At 53.0% G+C, this 24,091-nt stretch overlaps 1 protein-coding gene across 1 annotated transcript in view; it reads right to left on the reverse strand.

The window, feature by feature from the left end:
* PLXNA4 (plexin A4) overlaps positions 1 to 24,091 on the reverse strand; it is a 506,929-nt gene that overhangs the window by 294,067 nt on the left and 188,771 nt on the right. The gene's annotated exons all lie outside the window — the stretch shown is intronic.

Here is a 24,091-nt window from a genome sequence, read left to right on the forward strand (position 1 = left end):
TAACTCAGACTGGCTCAAATCTGATGCAAATCACACCTGGAGCTGGAGTGGACCGATGAGCAAGTACCCTGGGGTAGCTGCTGCACCCGCCAGGGGAACACGTAACATCTGTCTGTTTGCATTGAACAACCTGCTATCCCAGACTAACTGTGGACACACTGCACTTATGCCATGGTAACCTGCACCAGCGGCGTTTTCCTGCTGCATTTCCCCAAGGGTAGCTCTGCGTTGGAGTCTACTTAGCTGCGCCAGCATGCTGCGTTATCTGTGCCAGGTCCTGGAAATCCCTCGCCCCTCTGCTTCGCCTTTCCCTTGCTGGCCTCTCAACACACTTCACAGCACGAATGGGTATGTGCACTGGGAGGCTGGATATGGGGGCAACTGAGGCAGGAAGAGGTTACTGGGTTCACTTCCCACGTGACAAAGTCTTACCAAATTGCAGAGTGCCCAGTGCTAGACGCCTTGCAAGAACCCGACTTGCCCAAACTGCCAAGACCCCTGCTCCCTTTCAGAAACCTGGCCCAGAGCCCATCCGAATCAGAGAACAAGTCTTGCTCTAACCATTGGGCCATTCGCCCTCCCTGGTTCCTTACGAAAAATGCTGTCAGCATTTCCCACTCCTCGAGCTTCATTTCCAGGAGGTCCTGGCGACCAGGGAGCTCAGCACATCCAGCCAGGCTGTGCTGAGTGGTGCCCAGCCACGGCCTTACGACTGCACTGGGGCCTCTCGAATACCTTATTGCTTTTCCAATATCAGTTCCTCCCTGTTTTATGGCTCTAATGTCTCCCAGCGGACCCGGCATTGCTGGCTGCTGTTCCTGGCATGGGGAAGGGGCAGAGGGACGGCAGGCAGCGCGTGAGCTAATGGCAGGCCGTTCAGATGACGAGCCGTCTCTGCTACTCCATTGATCTTGGCTACATGATGGAGCTCTATTGATCTCGCAAAGGGGGTAGGGGTGGAGGCGAGCAATGCACCATCATTTCCCCATTTTCCCTCTGCCTTGGCATGGGCCGGCTGGCCAAACGATCCACTCTAATTTGTCTAATGTCCATTAGCAGCTGATCAATTTATAATAAAATGCTGCGCTTCCATAGCTCCCTCCAGCTGAAAGCCCTCGACAAGCACTGATGAATGAAGGAGCATGTCTCTCTCTCCCTGCCAAGTGCTGTTAGCTGTGGAAACTGAGGCATGGAGCAGTCCAGCAGCTTGCAAAGAGTCAGGAACAAATGTACATCCCCTGGTCCCTCCCTTAACACGACACCGCCTGGCCTTCGCAGCCCAATCCAGGGGTGGTCTGGAGTCACTGCTGGTCATGCACAAGGGTTCAACCTGGCCTGAAGAATATGAATTCAACGTGGTGATGGGGGGGCTTGTTCCCTTCAACACCCCAGTGCCAAAGCTCAGCCAGACCCCTCTGGATCACTGCCCACAGCCGCTCCGCATAGGGCCGGACAGAGCACGAACCCACCCCAGAACCCAGCCAACCCCACGGCTGACTGGAGCGGAGCCTGGCCTTTCGCCCCAGTGTGGACAGACCCCGAAACCATTGCCCTCATCTCACAACTGCAGGGATATGCATGCCCCATTCACTTTGCAAAGACTGCACACATAGGACAGCTAGACAGACAGGCCAGATCCAGCACAGACCCTGCGTGATAAGAGAGGCTCCAGACACAGGTCTTTTGGGCATGCAGGACTTAAACCCTGTGGTCACCACAATGCAGCCATTTCCAGAAATCACTCCCCGCAGCATTGGCAGAGGGAGGAGAGTGAAGTCCCTCCTGCTCCCCTGAGGCCATTTTCCAGGAAGCGAAAGGAAGGTTTCAAGGAAAAAGCCCTAGGGTTGTCATCCCTCCAGGATTGCCCTGGAGTCTCCAGGAATTAGATATCCATCTCCAGGAGACTGCTGAGAGTCGCCTGGGAGATAAATGCTAGGGCATTCATTAAAAATAAATATTAAATGCTGAATCTGATTGGTACAGTAGTCTAGTGAGTTTTTTAAATGTAATAGCCACGTGCATTTGCCTTGCTGATGTAAAATCTACACGCCATAATCCATAACTGATAGACACAAGTATGTGGGCACATTGGCATCGTGTCGTGGGCACAGTGGCATTCCTGAAACCTCCCGGAATAGATTCAAACAGAGCTGGTGACCCTAAAAAGCCCTCGTGTACAAGCCGCACGCCGCCGATTGCAATCCCACCCCAGGCTGTAAGCCGGGGAGCCCGGGAAGAGCTGGCAGGGCTGGGAGAGCTGCTTGTGTTACCCAGCATGAATAGCCTAGGCTGCAATATCCTGAATCCATGTCCACAGAGCCAGAGCTCTGCCCAGGGTATCACAGCCATTGCAGAGAGAAGCGGACAAGGGATTTAGGATCACGACCATGACAAGAACATAAGGCAAAGAGCCTCTTTTTGCTCCGTGTATGTGCACTGCCTGGCACTATGGGGCCCTGGTCTATGACTGAGGCTACTCCATGATACCACAACTCACATCATTACTATCTGGAGCAGAGCCCCCAGGGCCAAGGCTAGACCCCGGGTCTTGTGCTCCTCAGCCCCCGGTTCTAGCTCCAGCCCGTGCTGCCTGTCACAGGGAGGGATGAGCGGGACATCTCTCTCCCTCTTTGAGAGCATGTCAGGTGCACCGGCATTAGCATTCATGAGCCAATTGACAGATGACATAATTTTTGAAAGCGTGGTTTACACGTACTCCCCCGGCGCCCGCTGATTGATAAATTAGACACTCACGAGCCACGTGCTAATCAATGCAAATCATTAGTTTGTAACAACACAAGGCAAGCTCGGCAGAACTCATTTTTCAAGGTAATGGCCTGCCAAGTGATCAGTGTTCAGCAAGAAGCCATGCCAGGCTATCCATTAGCAAGCTGCTGGCATGCATTTATGGCATGAGGCTGCAGCCTTGGCTCTCCAGCCCCTGCCCTGCGAAAGGGACTTGGGCTATTTATGTTTGAGAAAAGGAGTAAAACGCATATAACCCCAGGGCTGTGGCTCCTCGTGCCTCTTATGCACCACACCTTTACACGTTCATGCTCTCTCCTCGACTGTGCAGGCTGCAGTCATTTTCTCAGATGCCTGGCCCATGTTTCAAGGAGTTGCACATACTGTGCTCTCTCTCTCCTGCAGATTTTACCATTGCTCATTCTTGCTTAGTTCCCCCCCCTCTTCCTATCCCCCCCCAATTAATCTAAACCACAACTAAAGTCTAAAGGCTATATTTTGTCCTATATGACCAGGAAAGCCCAGAGCCAAAACCTGCAAAACCTACCTGCAAAGCTCCCCCAGACTACATAGACAGCTCTGGAAGTGGATGGAAAAAAGTATACTCAGATTTTGCCAAAAGCAAATGTCATGGGCTCCAAGCAGCTGGTTTCACCCTCCCCTGTAGGGCTAGCCAGCACAGCTGCACTTAGAGGAAGGAAAAGGGGCATCCTTACCTCCCATCCCATTACCCAGGCCAGACTGCAAGCTGCCAGCCCGGCCCTGCACATCTGCCTGCCTGGCTGTGCGGCACCTCAGTGCCAGCCTCCTTAGCACAGAGGACAGCAGCTCCTACTCTGGTTTAGTTCTTACAAAGTTCCTACCTATGTGTCACTATGCTAGATAAAATAACTCCTGGAGGAAGAAAACCAACGTGATCTCTGAAGAGGAGGAGACGAGTCTGAGACACAAATGGGCAGTGAGCACCAAAGGAGGCGTAAGCCGGTCACCGGTGCTCAATGCTATACGAGGAGGTGCTGAGGTGCACATGCAGCTGTTTCCACCCCTTCCAAGGGAAGACCAGTGCTGTGCCCTGGCTCAGCCTTTTGCTCTAACAGCGGGGATGCCCGCTCTCAGGCTCGCAGACTGAGGTTCGGTGCCTGCTGAGGACACGGGCATCATGGCAGGGAACTGCCATGTGCTTCCCAGAGACCTGTGGTTCCGAAAAGAGATGTCACCTGGTGCAGCGGCACATCCCGAAGGATAGTGCCGTTATCACCGTCCAGGGAATGGCAATTTGCTGCTCTACAGCGCTGTCAGCATCTAGCAGTGCACAGCTGCCACCCTGCCACACACCTGGGCCCACTCTTCAAGAGGATGCAGCCCAGACCGCCTCCTCCACAAAGCATCCTGCTCCTGGCGCTAGTGGGGAACGGGCAGGAGCTGTGGGCGATACGGAGCCCCCCCGCACACACACAACTGGGGTGGCAGTGCGCAAGCACCCTCCCCCAGACAGTTTCCCTCGGGTCCACTGATGTCTCTCAAGCTGGTGAAAGTACATTAGTATGCAGCCAACATTTTAGGGAGGGGACAGCTTGAGTTGCAACATTCATCATGCTTCGGCCTCCCGTTCTGGTTCTCCGTACTGAGCGAGCCAACAGATGCTTTCGGTCACAACGAGTTTTAGTTTGTTGAAGGTGATGGCCCAACAGAAAGAGGCACGTCAGCTCTGTGAGAGCGCGTGGGGCGGTCTGCACGGGCCCAGCGCAACGGGGCTGCCAGCCACTGCACAACAAACCCAAAATCGTCCAAGGCATGTGGCAGGGAAGGAGTTTTAAATAGGATATATCTCAGCAGAGTTAAGAGTAGATTGGAGAGTTGATTTTTTTTTTGATTAATTTATTTCGTGTTTCGGGGCAAATCAGTCAAGCCGTATCGATATGGCTCCAAAACCCGTATCAATTGAGCTGGCAGAACTCAATCATTCTAAACATCGTGTATGGTGCTACACCCGGCGAGCATCCTCCGTCCAGGCTCTCACCCTGAGACTTCACATACTCCCAAATCCATTGGCAGGCATCCTACGTGCCTGGGTGCAGTGTTGGCAGGTATAGGCTGGCCAGGCAGCCTATGGGACTTTATCAATCCCGAAAGCTAGGGATGCATCTGAGCCCATGGTAACACTCCTCCTACTCGGCTGCAGCAAGCCTGCCAAACCCAGGGAGCCCCGCATGCCACATCCTTCGGGCTGCATGATCACGTAAACCTCATTCCCCGAGCCGACATCACTGCAGGCAGAAAGACCAGGAAGCGACAGGAATCTGGCCTAAGGTTATGGGCCAGGGTGGTCATGCCAGCACAACACGGCGTCATCCTCCTTCCCTGCAGCCAGCTCTTGGGGGCACTCAGGCTGGCCTGCTGGCAGAAGGGGAGAGCCCGTATGAAGCTTTGTGCAGCCTGCAGGGTCGCGGCCAAGCTCCAGCTTTATACATGCTTGTTCGTGGGGCCGGGAGGTCGGAGGTTTGTCACAGAGATGAGATCATCCCGCCATGCCTGGAATGCAGCGACCCGGCAAGCTGGGGAGCCCTGCGGGCGTACGCGGAGCAGTGGCACAAAGGGCCCTTTGACTGAAGCATGACCCACGGAAAGAGAAGCTGGAAGGGCTCTGAGATGCCCACAATCCTGTGCTAAATACTGTCCCATGAAAGGAAGTTGATTGACCTCTTGCAATCGGAGACACGCACACGCACTGGGGCACAGGCACCCACACAGACAGCCCAGTATCCTGCAGCAATCCCATATGCACAATCGCTCAGGGGTGGGCAGGGACACCGGCAGACAGGCAGGCGCGCACTCTGGGACGCTCTGAACCAGTCACAGACACACACGTACACGTGCGCACGTGCACAAGTACCTAACCAACCTTCACGGTTGTGCACTCCTGTCACACAAGGATGCACACGCACACCCCTGCATGCACAGAGATGACACGGGCATTTCCAGTCTTGCAGGACAAACAGATCCTCCCGGAAACCTGCCAGGAACCCTTTACAAAAAGACAGGTTGGTGCCAGGCCCCTGCTGTGTTCAGGATCGGGGATCTTCAGTGGGTTTTGCCAAAGACGGCTGGTTTTTAATAACCTTTGGCCCCAGAAGGCTAACTGGGACCAAGCCCTTGCAGCTGTTTGCCATGATGCTAAATGAAGATATGGGGGGGCCAAGGAAGTGGAGAATGCAGCCAGGGCTGCACCTGAGGGGCTGCCAGGCACGGGGCACCGCCCCGCTGCAGGCTATAGGAGCTCACGTTCAGTGGGACGCAGCAGCAGCAGCTGGGAACTGGTCTAGAAGTGCAGAGCAGCCCAAACCCCTCCATTTCCAACGCTGCAGGACACGGGGAGGATGAAGGACCAGCACTCTGTGATAACCCCAGCCTCCAGCCCTGCCCTACCCGCTTTGTCAGCCGGCCCCCTCGGGGCTGTGGGCAGCACAGTGAGGTCCTCCTTATCTCCTGGCCCCAGGCCCCAGCCCGCTGCCCAGGTCCCGCTCTGCAAAGGTTATTGTAATTCAATTGTGGAGCCTTTCGGCTCCTGGGCTCCTCCAGCCAAGGTGACCTATTAAGAAGTTAATATCAGATAAAAACCATCCCTCGAAGCCTTTGTAACCTTCATAATCTATGTTTATCCACAGCCAAAAAAAAAAAAAAAAAAAGAGAGAGAGAGAGCGCTTATCTTCCAATATTGCCTCAGATAAAAGGAAAGTGCTGTCTGGGGACGGCGCTCCGCCTCTGCCCATTCTCCCCTTTCATGCGAGCGGCCCAGGAAATCGATCCTGGGCTGGAACGGCAACGCAAGTCTCCTCCGACTCCTCTCGACATTTGCCGGCCATCGGCTATGCGGCGTTCTGCTTGCCCCCCCGATTTCCCGCCACCGGCCACCCCTCCTGCCAGCCAGACCCTGCCTAGGGCCACCTTGCCACCAGCCAGCCTCTGCTGGGAGACTTCCACTCCTGTTAGCCAAAGGCCACCGCCCAGCTCGGGCGGCCCCCTAGGTCCAGCCTGGTTCGTGCAGCTCGAAGCAGACCTGGTGCCATGCTGCAGGACACTGGACACCCTTTCCCGTTGGCCCCATAGCCAGAAGGGGCTGCTAAGCTGCAAGCAGCCCCCAGGCCCCAATCCCTCTCCTGGGGATGGACGGCCATTCCAGTCCCGTGCAACCTTGCCATAGACCTCGTGTCCAAAAGGCTCCAGGACACCAGCTCTGCCTTCACAGTGCAAGCCACAATGTCCCGTCCCAGCCCCTACAAAGGAGACTGCTCCACTCTTCCTGGGCACTGAGCCACAGGCTCCTCACCTGCATTTAACAGCCAGCCGGAGGGCTGGAGGTCATCTCGCACCGCTCCTTCCCACCTGCTATAGAGGTGGCAGGGCAGGTCTGTCCCAGGGTGTTTGGGGGCTCGCCGAGCCTGCAAGGTCTGACAGATCACGTGGGCTCCTTTCTCCAGGGAACCTGCTAGCTCAAGGGTAAGCAACCCCCAGCACACATGCCGGCACATGGAGCACCAAGGCATTTTGCTTGGCCCACACACCTCGAAGCAGGTGACAGGGGAGCTGCAAGGGACCTAATCATCGCTGTGCCAGTGCAGCCCCGGCTCCTTCCCTGCTGTCTGCCCAGCGGCTCATATGCAACCATCACCAGCAACAACTCAGTCCGGGGCTCCAGGGACCCCGATGCAGCTGCTTGCGCCATCCCCGCTGCCCAGGCTCCCTGGCAAGCAGCAGGGGCTTATCCAGGGCCTAGGTCAGCTGCGGCAGCTGCAAGCGGCTGCGCCAGGGTCCACAGAGCCCCAGGCCAGCTCATTACACGTGCATCCAACATCCCAGGCCAGCGCGAGGCTGCCTCAGCACACAGGGACCACCACAGGGGGTGGAAAGCAGGGAAAAGGCTGGAGCTGCCCTACCACAACAAAGATTAGGCCCCTTGCAACTCCCCTGCCATCTGCCCCTGGCACAGCAAAATCTCCCAATTGGAGGTTGCAGGTGTTTTTGGTATTCTGCCCAAAAACGCTGCCGACCCCTGCCCTAGCTCTTACCCCAGGAGGCTGCTCAATTGCTTTGCTATGGATTTTTTCCCTGCTGATTTTTCCCAGGGGTGGGGAAGAAAATTCCTCTTTGCCCTTTGTGCTCTGCCCTGGTATATCTGTAAAGCCTCCCAGGGCTACTTGCAAAGATCAGAGGCGCTTTCTCTCCTTGGGCAAGAGAGGGTGCTGCTCCCCAGCTCACAGTATGAGCATGCCTGCCACAAAGAAAGCCTGCTGCTCTGTTCAGAGAGGGGCTAGCCTGCAGACTGAGTGCCCGTAGCACCACCGAAATGCAGCCCACCTCTGAGGTGCAGCAAGAAACCAGTTTGAAACCACCTAGGCTGACAGGAACGCACAACGCGGGACCCAGCCTAGACCTGGCTGGACTCTCTCCATCTCCACCCAGGGCCTGAGGTTAAATAGATGCACTTGGAGCAATCAGCTCTATACAAAACACACCCCCCCCCACACACATAAAGCCCCCAGCTTCAATCACACCCGTGCTAAAAAAGGCTAAAAGAATGTAAATCTTCACCACCACACTGCATCGGTAGTCACCTCCATGCTGCAAGGGTTTCGCTGTCCTGCAAGCTATGAGCACAAGAAACTTTGTGGGTGTAGTAAAGTTAAAAGGAGATCCCAAAGCACGCTACCACCCAGGAGCTCAAGGAGAATCTCCATTTTCCATCAGCATTATAGAGGCTGTGACACACAGCTGAAGTATTGCAAGGTCATATTTAAGGGGCAGAAACACCCACAGACATGTCGGCACATTGCCATGCAGGGCTGACGTGAGACTTAACCAACTTCTCCTGGAAGCCATATACTGAATATGCTTGATAATTGTGACTGCCAATATCAGTCTGAGAAGAATGCACGTTTCTAGCTCTCTTATCATGAAGAGCTTCTTCTGTATCAGTCCCTTCCTTGTCAAATGCATATTCAGAGCCAGTGATTAAATTATCTCGTAGCAGCTGAATAAAAAATGATCAGACTTAATCAAAGCAAAGGGCAGAATGTATATTTTTTTTTTAAGAGAAAGGATTTGATTCTAGAGATTTTGATCCAATTAAACGGAGGATTAAATTAACTAGTCAACGAAAGGCCCTTGGATGTGGGAAACACATGTTAATAATGGAGCAGAAGCTTCCAGATGGGAGGTTTGGGAGGAAATTTCCAGACAGAGACACAGACAGGCATACCCCACGCTTCCCGCAGATGGTATGGGAGCAACGAATGGCAGGACACCTTAGTGGAGCACATCTCAACCTCTGCACCCAAGCAAGGGAGCAATGTGTGTTAGATCAGATGGAAGAATTAGCTCTTGTAACCAGAGCAAAAACTCCAGGGCATCCTGTTAAGTAGGCACATTGCAATCTGAGTATATCTTTTAAACTGAGTTGCTGCCAGAGCTAACCCTAACCCACAGTCCCTCTGAAGGCAAGGGCTGTCTCTAGGGGGGAGCAGTCTGAAGGCAAGGCAACTTCTACAGACCATGGGGGGACGAACGCTGGCACCCAGCAAGCTCCTAAAACAACAGCACAGGCTTGTGCTTCTCCATGCTGCCTCCCTGGGCCTGGGGAGCGCTGGAAGGCACATGTCATCGGCAGGAGCAGAGCGATCGCTTTCCTCGGGGAGCCCGAGGTAACCCGGTCAATGAAACTCCATCCAAAGTGGTTGTGACTTAAGGTCACAAACGGGGACAAGGCAAGGTCAGGAGTTCAGCATCAATACAACAAGTGCCAGTCACTACACAAAAGGCGCGGGGATCAGATATACCTCTGAGAGCGCCTGGGAGAGAGTGATGATACGCGTAATTGCTGCCACTTTCATCTCCCTGGATTTGCCTCCCTTGCACGGTTCTCCCTGCTAGGCCCCGGCTGCGGGAGCCCTGGCTGCTGTCACCGGGCGGGGATAAGAGGGTCTCATGCCCAAACCCAAGCTCCAAAAGGGGCTGGGAGAGTTCAGGACCATCCAAGAGGCGCCTTGCTCTGTAACTGGATCTTCTTCCAGCCGGCAGCTGACGCCCAGCAGCTCTACCGGACCCTTCCCAGCACACACCAGCGAACGCAGGCTGAAACTCTCCTCCGGCCCCTTCCCTCGCTTGCCGGGGGCTCCGGCAAAGCCCATGCAGTAACTCAGTCACTGGGAGACCATGGATGCAAGAGGCTGGGTTTTCTCTCTTACGCCAAGACAACGGCACTAGCTTCAGCAGAGTTACTCCCAGCTGATGCCTGAGGAACCAGCAAAGCCCCAGCAGCACAGACTCCAGTGGACTTGGTCCAAATCGACCCGTGGGAGGGGAGACCCAAACCATTCAGGCTCCATGCAATTCCCTCTCCCACTTCTTGCCCCAAAATATCAGTGGGTGATCTCTTCTCCCACCCCTGAAGTCTGCCTTTCTGGATGAAATTTCAGGGTGTTTCTTGGAAGAGACATCTGAAAAAACCCAGCACGCTTCAAGGATGTACTTGGTAGCCGTGTCGATCTGAGACAAGCAGAAATGGAAAACTCTAGACCTCTTGGTTCAGAGATGACACCTTTTATTACACCAACTCAGAAATCGCCAAAAAAAATTCTTTTTCTGCAAGCATGTGCCCGAAAGCCTGCAGAAGATGATTTTTTTTTTTGTAGAGACTTCTTAGTTGGTCTAATACAGGGGTGGGCCAAATGCGGCCTGCAGGCTGGATGCAGCCCACCAAGCCATTCTGTCCGGCCCCCGGGACCCCTAAAAATTTAGAAAATTAATATTTTTCTGCCCCTGGCTGCCCGTCATGCAGCCCTCAACGGCTTGCCAAAACTTAGTAAGCAGCCCTCCGCCCAAAATAATTGCCCACCCTGGTGTAATAACAGATATCATCTCTGAACCAAGATTTCTAGAGTTTTGCATGGCTTTTAGCATGCTTCAAGGCACACACGGATCTTCTTCTGACCAGCCTGAACCAGCCACAAACCACTGGGGATTTTGTGGGACCGTTTCTGGAGATAACATCTGTTCATCTTCCAAATCTGATTAAGTGAAAACCCTCCACAATTTCTGAGGCTTCGCTGTCGCAAACTTGGAGCAACTTTACAAAACAGAAACAAAAAAGCAATAATCTCTGATTTCTGAGCTCTTTACGTTCCCTTGAGACGATTCATAGAGCTCAAGGGAATCCATATTTGCAATGGGCCACAGCTTATGTTCGCACTCGACTGGTGTCCCCAGCAAAAGAGGATGCAAAGCAGGCCTCTTAGTCTAGCAACAGACACTGGCCAAGCTTGGTGGGCGGTGGAAAGTATTAAAGGAAAGCAAGGGAGGAGTCTATACCCGCAGATATGACGGTGATGGGCACGATACACAACCTGAACAGAGAGGGCTAAAGGGAAATTAGGATCTGCACTTTGCTACCTTGGTCCCTTGCATTTTGATTGACATCTGACATGCGGCAGACATCCAGGACACTATTTCCCAGCCCATGGTTCTCGGTGTGGGCACCAGGTGGCGCAGTGCAATTAGTGACCAGCTCTTCCCTCTCCTCTCCCACCCAGCCCTGAATGGGGTCTTACTGGGATCCTGGGTAGCCGCCCACTAAACACTGCCAGCACCAGGACTCACAGCAGTGTCCACCCAGCAGTCCTTTGCAAAGCAAATATGCAAGAGATGACACTGAAAGTGGATCTTTGCTGCCTGGGAGGAATTTGCTCCAGATTTGCACCACTACCAATGCGAGTCTGCAGGTCAGATCCCCACCGACATCTCCGCTGGGCACACCAGCTTCAGAAGCGTACACGGAAGATAGATGGGCAGCCAACTCCCCCAGCAAAACCTCCTGGGATGCTGAGTGCATCCAGACCCCGCTCACAGCCTGAGCTTTCCAGCTCTCCTCGGGACATTTGAAAAAAAAACTAGACAAAGAACTGGAGAATAGTGGACTGTGGGGAGCAATCCTGCCTGGGTGGCAGGTGTGGTGCATTTTTTATCACTCTTAATTTCCATAGTGGGAAGGAAGAGTCATGTTCGCCAGTGCTGGAGTTGGCCCACCCGTCTTGGTGGAGGACACCAGATCCCAGCCAGCTGCTCCAGGACAGAAATCCCCCACTGCATGCAAGCAGCTCATGGGGTCCTGCCCTGGCCGCGCACCCTTCCAGGCCCAGAGATCCTCTGCGTAGCAAGCTACCATATTAATCGAAACAGATTGGCTCCGCTCATCAGCACTGTAATGGCTCCCGCTGGAGTACTATTTCTGTCCTGGACTGACAAAGGCAGGCAGCACAAAGCCCTGATTTTGGACTCCAGGCTATTGCTGAGGGCTGTGCACTTTAGAGAGCTCTGCTCTGCCTTTCCGACAACTGACGGCTGCATCGCTTTCTTCAAAGGCTGAAATTCAAGCTGATTTCCCTGCCAATTTTGTCTTTGGCCAGTTCCCTCCCACCCCTTTGTGGTTGTGAATAGGGCTGAAATTAGCAGGCCTCTGCTTTTCTGCTCCGGTTTTGTTGGATGCTCTCGAAGTAGAAGACAGCTGATGAGAAAAGGGAAAAACTGGGGTGTTTGTATACAGCTCTCGTGGCAGGCAGGAGAAAAGCAATGCAGGGAGGAAAATATTGCTTTGTGCACAAGGATCTTGGTAATGATGGGGAGGGACATACAAGAGGCAGGGTCGGGTTCGACAACGAAAGACACAACAGGCCTGGTTTTTTTTTCATCTATTGATTGTATATATCTTAAGTTTCCCCCAAACTAAGGGCTCTTCGAAGCTGCATATGTCTGACAGGGCTGGTTAGTGTCAACAGGTGACAGCATCAAGACAGAAAGCCATCCGTGCCCCCGCCATCCTAATTCATTCGCTAGTGCTGAGACGAGCAGGTGGGAAAATGTGCAAGGCAACACTTTGAAGCCAAATAATGATTTTTTTTTTTTATCAGAAGAATATTTGTCACCCCAAATTTGCTCAAGTGCTCTGCAAATGCAGTTATTGCCAGCAGCCACGGGGTGTCAGCAGCAATATGAAAGCCATCCACTTCAATAGCCCCGTGCTGAAATGCTGCTTTCACACTGCAAGACCCAGGGGCTGGGACATTCCTGGGATATTCCCCGTCATGTTCTCACTCAGGACTTCAGAATAACCTTGTCTCAGAGAAACCAGCCCAGGGTTTATGGCAAGCCCAGGGCACACTGGGACAGGACTTTAGAGTCTAAGAAAGCTGTGTAAAGACTCATGCATGGTAGAGATGATCCACAAAGCTCCTAGCTTTGCTTTTCCTTACCGAGTCTTGCTGCACTGGGAGTTCCTTAGATCAGAGAGCTGGGGCATCGCACCTGCCTGGCGCGATTGCTGCCTCCCCTATTGCTGAAGAAAGAGGAGCTGTGACAAGCAACAGATGAGCTTGGTATAAGCCAGAGAAGCAGCTGAGCTAGCATCTCTAGCACCACCATCCACTTCTCGCTGTGCGTATCAAGGGACAGAAACCATGCCTTCCCTCTGCATCTGGGCAGAGCTGAGATAGTAAGTAGACTGTCAAGAAAGTGCGCTCTTCAAGAGCAAGTCTATGCCTGTGGGTAAGATTATTCCTACTTTCTGCCTCGGTTTACCTTTCTGTAAGATGGGGGGGCTCACCTCACAAGTTTCTCCAGGGCCTAAACCACATCGGAGGTGTTCGTGGGAGAGTTGCGGCCATCCCGTCCTGCTCAGCGAGCAGAGCAGCTCCTTCCCGTGAAGCCCTTCCTCATTGGGCCTGCACCCGCCTCACGTGGCTTTGCGCCCATTGATCGGCCCAGCGCCCACACTGACTGACACCAGGGTGAGATCGGAATCAGCTTCTGCTTCGAGCTCCGGCGGGGGAGGAGGTTAACCATCTTGAGCAGCTCTGGCAAAGGATGGGTAGAGCAGCGTGTCGTCTGCTTACTGCCGATACTCGAGTCCATGGCATCTGAACCAGTTACCTTGTGGGGCTTGGGAGTTTTGAACAAAGGATGGGGGCTATTCTTAATTAGGCAATGTCCATCTGCAGGGGCTGGCCCTTTCCCACAGCATGGCTTTCCCACAGCATCCCACGGACCGCTCTCCACAACCGCCACCCACATTTGCTGGCAGATACCATGCCTTCACCGCGCACCCTGCGTGGCTTTCATCTTCTGCACAGGTCCATTGCTCCAGCCGGTTTGCTCCCGTGAGTCCTCTCTGCCATTCCCCCACCTGCCAGTTTTCTCCTAGGTGGTCTGTCGTCAATACAGGTTTGGGAGAGGATTAGTAGGCCTCACTGTCACTCTTCTCTGGAGACCAGCCTAGATGAATACCTTAGTGTATAGGATCAAAATACTCCAAACGGCTATGGGAATTCATTCAAGTGATGCAGTGCACGGGCTCCTTGAGGAGGGAGGGTGCCCGGGCAGATAAGCAGCAAGACAGACTGACGGGCATGTCGAACTGCTGGACACACGTCACACCAGCTTCAGCTCCTGGGCACCCGCTCACTGATACAGAGCCCCCCACCTTGAACCTGACCTGGGATTTCCAAGTCTCTGCATAGCCAGGACTCGCAGCAAAGCCCTGCATGCCCCCTTGGAGCCAAAGCAAGTTCATCCCAACGGGGCCCGTCCCAGAGCTGTAGGCGGGCCCCGACATCTGCTCAGTGCATTTCTCAGCCCCTGCCAGGGGTTTCCAGCAGGCTCCTCAGTGGGGCTGTTGGTGCAAACATGTGTGTTTGCTGTGTACACACACATTAGAGAGCAAACAGACGTGGGCTGGGAGCACAGGCCTCCCCAAACCTCTTCCGGAGCTGGAAAGACTCTGCACATAACTGCCCTGCAGCCGGCCCTGCCCTGGGACCACAGGGCCTGGTGGGGGGTGGCCGGGAGACATAGTGCAAGTGTGACACTGCACTGACAATGAGGCATCCGTGTGATACTAGGCTTCTTGGTACAGTGCATTAGGACACGAGCTTTTCTCCTCCACAGGCCTGAGTTTAAATCAGGAGCAACCGTCCTCTTGCCCAGGAGGGGCCCGCGAGCAGAGCAGGGGATGCTGCAGGTCAAGGGAGGGCGGGATGTGAAGCGGGGCGGGCTGCAGGTCAGGGGCGGGGGGCAGCGGTGAGCTGTTTGGACTAGCAGAGGGTAATGCAGGTCAGGGCTGAGCCGACTGGCACGGGGAGGAAGGGGGTGTCTCAGTCCTGCATTAGCCTGGCTCTAGTTTCAGATGAGCACCAAGGTGACTAGTACAGTCCCAGCTCCAAATCCTTCTAGGCCTGATAATCAGAGATGCCATTCAGCTCGGTCTGCCATACAGGATTATCTGTGTCTGTCAAAGGGAATCGCATCTTCCCTCCAAGCCTGCCCCTGATGCATTATAGAGGCCACTATTTACCCAAATAGCCAATAACCAAAAAGTCAGGTCATTTCCAAGTCCATTCAAAGCAGCAATATTACGCTACAGAAGGAAAGATCAGCTCCAAGATGCACATGAAAAGATGCTTAAAGCAAACAGTTCCTTCTGGCTCGTCCCAAACGGGATCCAGCTGTTAGCAGCAGTCTCGAGCTCGTCCTTCTGCTTGGCACACAGGAGCGGGTGTGCAGAAAGAGCAGACAGAGAGCGAGCTCTGGAGCCGACGCCAGCTACCCCTCTCCAGCTGTCATCATGTTTCCTGGGGATGCGACTCGGATTCTCCTCCTTCAGAAGCAGACGCCCACCCCCTCGAGCTAACCAAGAAGCATGTGAGCTTGTTTGTCCACAGCGTAATCGCATCCAGCACAGGGCAGTGGGACAGATCCCCACCACTGAGTTGCGGAGTGCATATTTTAAATCTAAAGTTACATAGAAATTAAGTTAAGAGAACAGCCCAGCTGCCTAGTCGAGTGCTGGAAAGCTAGGAAATGCCACAGCCCCACTTTAATTCAGTGCCTTGTGTGCCGAGTTACGGCATCCTGCACTGGTTTCCCCTGCAGCGGGGGTGTCAAAGACATAGTCCACAGGGTTGGATCCAGAGCATCCATGCACTCAACTCTGCCCTCCACTGCTCCCTGCCTGGTTTGATAGGGCTAATCAAGCCTGCACCCAGCGCCTCCACCCACCTCAACATGCCTGGTGCAATGGCAACTACTACTGGTGAAACCAGCTGTCCTGTGGCTGCCAGCAGCTGAACTGGTAGCAGGGGGAGGTGGGCAGCTCTGTGCATGCAGTGACCCCAAAAAGCAGCCTAGTTGTGAGTCAGTGAACTCTGAACCCCAACCTTCCCGCCCCGCAAAATGCCCACCTCCGGCTGGCTGGAAAGAGTGCCCTTCCGTGAGAAGACTTGAGCACTCAGGGGGAAAATATAGCAGGGCCAGGGATGCTTCGGGAAAAAAAACCCATTGTACTGTTATTTGATTGGCACTTCAAAGGGCAAGAGGGGAAGGGGCTGCTCTATGGGCTGCAAAGAGAGACTCTCCTATCACTTTCCTCAACATGCACTGGGCACGTCTGCACGTTCATGAATGCACCTTAGATACTGCGCATTCCTTGAGGAAGTACTAACTGCATGCGCAGCAACTAGAGTTACTGCACAGTAGCATCGGCACACAGTTTTTTAGTGATACTTGTTGCGCATTAACCTAATGATACTGCACAGTAGGTTTTGAGCGTGTTTTTTGCCGTGGCACGCTACTGCACAGTGTTATTAGGCTGATACACAGTAAGGGTATCATGTAGATGTGCCCACTGAGAACTACCCCAAGCCTCCCTGCCCATCCCTCACCCTCTCCAGTCACCAGCGCCATCCTCTCACCCAGGACCTTCCACCTAGGGGTGTCCAGGATACTCAGTGCGGTGGGTCTCAGTGACCCATGGCACTGGGAGCACTGATGGGTGGACTCCATTTGCCAGTTGATCTCTCTTTTGTTTCCAGGATACATAGGGTCAGAGCCATTCCTGAGCTGCCACATCCCTAAAGAACTAGATTTGCTGGGGTCCCAAGGCCCTTGTGGCATTTTTGGTACAGGAAGAGCAGGTGACCTGCCAAGAGCCCTGGTTGCATGAGGGAGAAGTCCTGAGTGGCACAATCAGCTCTACATCTACCACATCAGGGGAATTTTGCATGGTGGGTGAGGGCAGGAATGGGTCTTGCTGCAAAGTCATAACTTCTTTAAGCTGGTCGTTGGCACAGAGAGGCCACAAAGCAAGAAAGATTGCCTCCTCCCCCCTCATCACAAATTTCTTCACTGCAGTTAACTCAAGTTACCTGAACTTAAATTACTGTATTTTTTCACATATCACAACCCCTCCCATAGGAGACGCACACCTTGTTTTGGGGAACACAAGCTGACACCGCAGCAGCTGCTGAAGACTGGGCTTCATGGGTAGATCTAAGATATTGAAAAGGGATAAAACCAGTCTGCAGGGCCGAGAAATAGGAAAAGAGAAACCAGGACTGGCTAAATTGCAAATTCTTTAGCAAAACTGTCAAAGAAAGGAGAGCTTGATTAGTGGAACATCAAGACCACTAAGAAGGAGAGTGGGCTGTTGACACCTGTGGACTGGAGTGGAGACAAATTAGCAGGAATCAAGTAGATTATAATGAGCCATGAAGTCAATTGACACTCTCAGCGCTGCCTGAACAGGAATGCCACTTCTGCTATTCTGGGCAGAAAAATCAGGTTCCCTGCTTAAGACATGCACGATGCCAATTTTAGAAGGCTAATTTTGGGGAGAAAAGCACATGCAGTATGTGAGTAAAAATGGCACTCTTCCTTAAGAGCGAATCAGAGACGACACAACTACATGAGTGGTTGAACCTGCTTTGGTGAAACTAAGATTTCTGGAGGATTCAACTAAGACACCCTGTGAATTCCTTCCCAATAATTGTGTTTATCCCTTCTGGGCATACAGAGGCACTTGTGGGGAGGTCCAGGAGGACTGCACACACCCATACAACACAGTGGTCAGATTAGCAGCTAATGAGTTGTGCTTGCTGGAGTTGCAACCTTTTGGGACAACCGGCTAGAGGCAGAAGCGTCATCACACTTTGGCTAAGGGTGTGCATGGGTAGGAGGTGGCTTAAGTTAAAGACAACACTTGATTTGTATCTCAAGTTAGCTTTTCAATGCAGACCATCCATCCATGCATGGCGACCATCACAGCAGCCACAGATCAGCCAAGACAAGACTCAAATAAGCCAGGGGGACTAAGCCCGCTTCCCTCCCCCACCTCAACACACATCCTCTCAACACTAGCAGTGGCCCGTCCTGATCCTGGGACATCTGAATTAGTGGTGGGGTAGCCTGGCATGTAGTCATAGCCCAAAAGGTCCCTGCCACCAGAGCTAGAAATGATTCACTATGACCAGCAAACAGTACATGACCCCTCTTACACAACGGGACCTTTGTGGTCAGGTCTTGCAACATGCAAGTGCCTGTAGACCAATGAAGCAATAGCTTCTCTCCCAGTCTAAACATTTGGGACACGGGCAGATTACACCAGAAAGAGAGCGGGGCCAGCAGCTGGTGGCAGCTGAATTTTGCTCTCTGTCCCAAAGCTGACACATGTTTGTATTTACTCTCTCCCTAGTTTCACAAGGCCCCGTGTTGCAGATTAGCTGCTCGAGTCCACTTCCCCCCATGATGGATGGCAAGAAGTCAAGTTGATTGTTAATAACCGTACAATTTACCTAACAAATTTGGAGCTTGTAGTACAGCTTCATTAATATGTTTAATTTATTGTTACATTTCTTTCAGGTTAATGGTTTGAGAGTCCGACAGAGTTTAATCTCTGCAGTTATTATAAAGTGCTTGTTTCCCGTTAAAATGGAAAATGGAGTCAAGCAAGGAGATTTACACGTGATAAACTGGCCAGAATAAATCTCCCTCCTGTGTGCATCGGTTCAAACGCGAGCCAGCCATTTAAAAAGCTGAAGAGACATTCATTCAGGGACTTGTTGGAGGTGACACTCTCTGAACCAGCCTTTTAGGCCAGTCAGGAGGATGCTGCAGCCATCTCCTCCCCCAGATTAATGGGAGCAGACAACGCCAGAGGAGCCCTGGCGTGTGCCAAATCCAGGTGGAAAGGATAAGCTGGGAAGGGCCAGGGTTGCAGCAACCCAGGGACAGCTGATGTGGAGGTGAACCTGCCACACCAGAGGTGTTGCTCACAACACATGGGGAAACTGAGGAAGAGAGGGAGAAGGCATGCTATACACAAAGATCAGTGCCTAAGGAGCCCAGAAGAGTGTCCTGCTCTACTGCAAAGGACCACCCCTGCCCCCCATCCTCCATCACTCTTATCCCAGAGCCCCTGACATGTAACACCGTATTTTACAGATTTTACCACCACAAAGGACAACCTGAGCTAGTAAAACTGGAGTGGAACAGCCCCCATCCCCTCTGCCCCATGTCCATCACAAGGCCCCCCCTCAGCACCACTACCACAAACCCTTGCAGGAGCCATCTCCTTGCTGCAGGAAGGGACAATGTCCCCACAAGGCCTCTGCCCTGTTTCATCAAAGCTACGTTCAAACAGACCGTGCAGGGTCAGCCTCACCTCACGCCGGCTCGCTCGGTTGTTCTTTGTTTCGCCAAAAACAAATCAAATGCAACACATGAAGTCATTAAGACACTATTTATCACCGTGGGGCTCTGAACAATGGGACACCGCACAAAGGCTTCTCCGCAGAACCAGTGGGAAAACATGTGGGTTTGCAGCAGGGAGAACTGGGCAGTTCCTGCAGGTTGGGTTAAAGGGATGCCAGGGCTGGGCATGTCCACACTGGGGACACAAGATCACCCAGGACGCTGCTGCCCATGTGGGTCTTAGGCATCCCAGCCCAGGACTACCCGGACAAGCTAACAGTGTAGGATATGTGGCCCTCTGTGAAGCCTTTCTGACCACGTTCACAATCCCCATTTGCTGCAGGGCAAAATCAAACGTTTTCCTCCCAGCTTGGCACCAGGAGGAAGGGCTGGACTCTGCTAAGCACCCACACACCCACTAGCCCAATCTATAAATTGGCAAGAGACCACAGCAACCCAGTGGTGAAACATGAGCCGATATGAGCTCATGAGCAAAATACAGATGGCTGCCCTTCAGCAGCCCCTGCCGCCCATCCCAGAGCAGACTGAGCACAAACCCCATATGCTTCCTTCAGGCCATGAGAGGAGGCTCAGGACACTCAGGAGACACCTGGGAGAGGTTCACAGCGGATGGGGAGGAGTGAACCAGCCATGCCACTCGCTACAGTGGGCCACATGGCCGGGAAGGAGTCAGATGGTCTCACTCGAGCACCCAGTAGGTTTCAGATCCAGCAGAAAGCTGAGTGCACAATGCATCTTAAGTTCAGGACAGAGGGGCCTTGGCAGGCTCCAGTTCCCAAAGTGCGCATAGCTACACCCCGCTAGGATCAGTGCAATTAAATATCTGCTTAAAGGCTTCACTTGACTACAGCATCAAATGGCGAGGTCAGCAGAGACGGGGACTGGGCTGATGTGCTAGGAGCTTCTGCAAAGGAACAAGGTGCAGCAGCAAACCTGGAGGTCAATTTGGGACTGGCACAGCAGCAAGTGATGGTGGTGGAGACGGGGCTGCATGGGGATGGACCTTGGGGCTAGTCCCGATCAGGGGCTTCATCTTACTTATGTGTGAGAACCTTGTCATCATGCCGCTAGCCAGCCAAGCAGCCTGAAACCCAATTTGTCAAAGGTTTCTCTGGACAAGATGTTAGGTTTTAAGGCCACGGGCATGTCACACTGGAGGCAGACTCCCCCTGGGAGTCAGGTCAGGGAAGTTACTGTAATGCTTTTTGCATAACGGAGTCAAGATTCTTGCTCTGTGACATGCCTCAGCCCAAAGGCTCCCGCAGCCGAGATGCTGAATATTTATGAGCGTATGACAAGGATCAGGGCACTTACAAGATGCAGGTTGCAACTTGGCAAAAAGGGGAATATCACTACTGGACTCAGATGACCGGAGGAGAGAACGAATGTAATCACTGCCAGGACAGCACTGGGCCATTTACCCAGCTACTTATTCCTGAGCAGTCGTGCAGGGTGAACGGTACCATACACACAGGCAAGACACCCACCCTTCCCAGCAAGGCAGCTGCTAGTGAGACACAGGTCCCTTAGCTGCTTACTAAGAGATGGCAGTGTATGACATCTCCTCCAGACACACACACCTCATCTTAGTCCTCTTAACCAGTCACTGATGGAAATACTGGATTAGAAACATAGACTCATAGAAAAGCAGAGTTGGAAAGGACCTCAGGAGGTCACCTAGTCCCACGTCCAACCTTCTGCTCAAAGCAGGACCAGCCTCAACTAGAGCATCCCAGCCAACTCCAGTGGGATGCACAGGCTTGGAAAACTGCACGAGGGAATACCCTGGAACGGAGAAGGAGGGCACCATGCCATGCTACTAAATTGCTGATGGGCAAATCTGCCCCACAGAGTGTCAAAAACATCATCACTCTTAAGCCTCAAATTAATGGGACCCGTCCCATTCTCTGGCACGAGCCATCCAGGAGGGCTGAGGCATGGCGACCCTATGGTGCGCCAGAAGGCCTGGGGACCACAGAGCACATGTGAGGCTGTTTCCAGTTCTGCCCTCTCATCAAGGACTGGGACCAGGGGGCAAGCTGTTAAGCTGTCATTCACTCCCACTGAATACCCACCACTCCCTACTGTACTCCCAACTGTCCATCTCGCACAGCACCAGAGCTTCGATTGCAGCCTAAGAGACGGCGGTCAGCTGAACTTCTCCTGTGCTAATGGACATCTCCGTCACGGGCAACACCAACAGTGCCCCAGGGATGGGACTGGGCTGAAATGGTGCCCAGAGAGATGGAAGCTCATACTTCTATCCGAGGGAGATGCTGCTGCTCCAGTCCAAGGGGTTCAAGGCCTTTCCTTGCTACTTTGCTTTGATTTCTCTGGTCCAGCCTGCTCTGTGGCCCTGGAAAAGCCTCCCTAGGCCAAAAGGTCAGCAGGGTTTGAATCCTTCCTACCCTGCTGGATCTCCAGTTGGGAAGACATAGTATAGTCACAGAGGAGAGTTTATCCCCCACCCCCAGCATGAAGCTGTCAGTGCACCAGGCAGAGCCCTGCCTCCCCACCCCTTTATTTCAAATGAAGAGATATTTTAAGTTACACTGGAGGCTGCCTTTGTGATGTCCCTGGCATGGCAGCCTCCAGGGCACCAGAGCAAATAGCAAGTCAATAGAAACACAGGCTCAGACCCACCTCCTACAGCACCCCCAGAGCAGCACCCACCCATGGGAGGGGGTCAGATTAGATCTCAAGGGCTCCCACACAATGCAATTGGTCTGCTCGATCCTAGTGGAGGATCCTTGCTCATCGAGGTGAATCTAGCACCCAGCAGGCTTTTCCACGACAAGAGGCCACTGCAAGGCCAGAGGGCTACACTCCCCCATTACCCAGGATAATCACTCCCTTCACACCATGGGCATGGACTGCAGGTGCTTCCAGCTGAGGTGGGCTTCCTCTTTGAGAAGAGAAGAAACAGCCAGTCAACACGTGTAGGCCAGCGGGCCAGGCAATGCCCATCAACACTTAAGACTCAAGGGTCAACTGCAGCAATAGTAAAGCCTCTAGCTTCCAGGATGGTGTCTAGACACTGTGACAGAGGTACTCCTAATATGACGGGTGACACCAGATGTCCTCGGCTAGTGGGACCCCGGCGCCCAGGGAGACCTCAGCAAACAGGTCTTTCCTGCCTTCAGAGAAAGGGGCTTGCTCGCTCCAGCCATTCTCCAGTGGTAGGAGTGACCTGCAAACAGGGATATCAATGTCGGCACCGCCTCAGAAGCACCTGTTTGGAGGATACAGACAACTGAATGCAAAGGCACTCCGTGAATAAAGCCTCAAGGATCTCTGGATTAAAATAAACCCAACAACCGATCTGTGGCTGATCCTTTGGAGGAAGCATTGAATCTACACAGGCAAGTAGCTGCCAGTTGGCAGACACAACAGGCCAGCATTGGGTAGGCCCATCTACCAGAGCATACCTAGCCCTGGCTGCAAAAGATAACTGCATATGCAGAGAGATTAAATAAAGGTCTAAGGAGAGGCAAGGCAAGGCATTGAGAGCAGCAACCTACAAGCTATGCGAGAAGGAAGGAGAGAGCAGTAAATTTAGGGCCGTGAGATGCTAGGGAGAGTTTTTGTCCCTATGCTACTGAGGCCGCATCTCATTCTCTCCATAGCATGCCGTATTTCAGCTCGACTTTGTGACTCGTGGTATAAATAAACCCATTGTTTCCTAACTCTCGCCCCTGTTCTCTAACGCAGCAGCTTGTCAGCCTACTCCCATGTCCCTTATAATTAATAAAAACTTAAAGGCTGCTGTACTTGGAGCCTGCCACGTAATGGGAGAGGGCTGTGCTGTGCTCTTTCCAAGCTGCAGAGTCCCTAGTGATATTTCCAGGGTTATTAACGCTCCAGAACATCAGCACCACACTCCTATTTACCTGTAGACAGCTAAGGCAGTGTCAGGACCTCTGCTGCAGCTAAAGGAATTAAACTCCAAAAAAGGTGCCCAGGAGAGTGTGCAGGTAATGAGGCTGAGTCAGAGCCCTGGGACTCCCAGAGAAAATGCTGAAATATCATGGAGCCGTGGGTTGGCTCTTGTGCAAACACCCGCATGCACGCTGCCCTGCTCTCGGAAAGGTCGCGTGTACAAATCAAAAGGGAGGCAGCAGGTAAAAAGAAAGCATGGATTATAAGAAACATTTGGCCAAGTGGGGCTGCGTCACTGCCCCATCCCTTCATGCCACGGACCATTTGGACCTCCCCAGCCGGAGCAGGATGGGACCCAGACGAGTGCGCTGGATAAAAGGAGAATCTCAATCAGCAAAGGATGAGGACTGACCCAGTCTAAGGGTTAGGACACACGGAAGAGGGCAGTGGGGTGCCCCTATGAGCTGGCCTGAGTGAACCTACTTATGGACTTGTTCTGTACAAATCAGGATGCCACCGTAAGTACCAGGATAGGCAAGAATGGGAGGGTTGAAAACTTCACCGTCCCTGCAAGGCTGTTATCCTTCTTCGGAGGGTGCTGAAACCTCTTTGAGAAACAGTCTGTGCATCTGTCATCCAGTGGACGGCGTCACCGAACTTCATCCAAGCGGTGGAGCCTCCCACCGGATGGTCGGATACTGCACTTTGCACGTTACTGTCCTTGATTTCCAATAGATTTCACTCTAATGGGCAAGTGAGAAGAAGGCTTCTTGGGTTGAACCTGTCTAAGGCTCTTCTCCCTCTTGCAGCAGCAAACTCAGCATGCTAATAATCATCCACAAAACTTGCACTGAAGCAAGAGATGCATGGAAGCTGG

Source organism: Crocodylus porosus, unplaced genomic scaffold (genome assembly GCF_001723895.1).
Source record: "Crocodylus porosus isolate Cpor-Errol unplaced genomic scaffold, CroPor_comp1, whole genome shotgun sequence".
Taxonomy (NCBI): Eukaryota; Metazoa; Chordata; order Crocodylia; family Crocodylidae; genus Crocodylus; species Crocodylus porosus.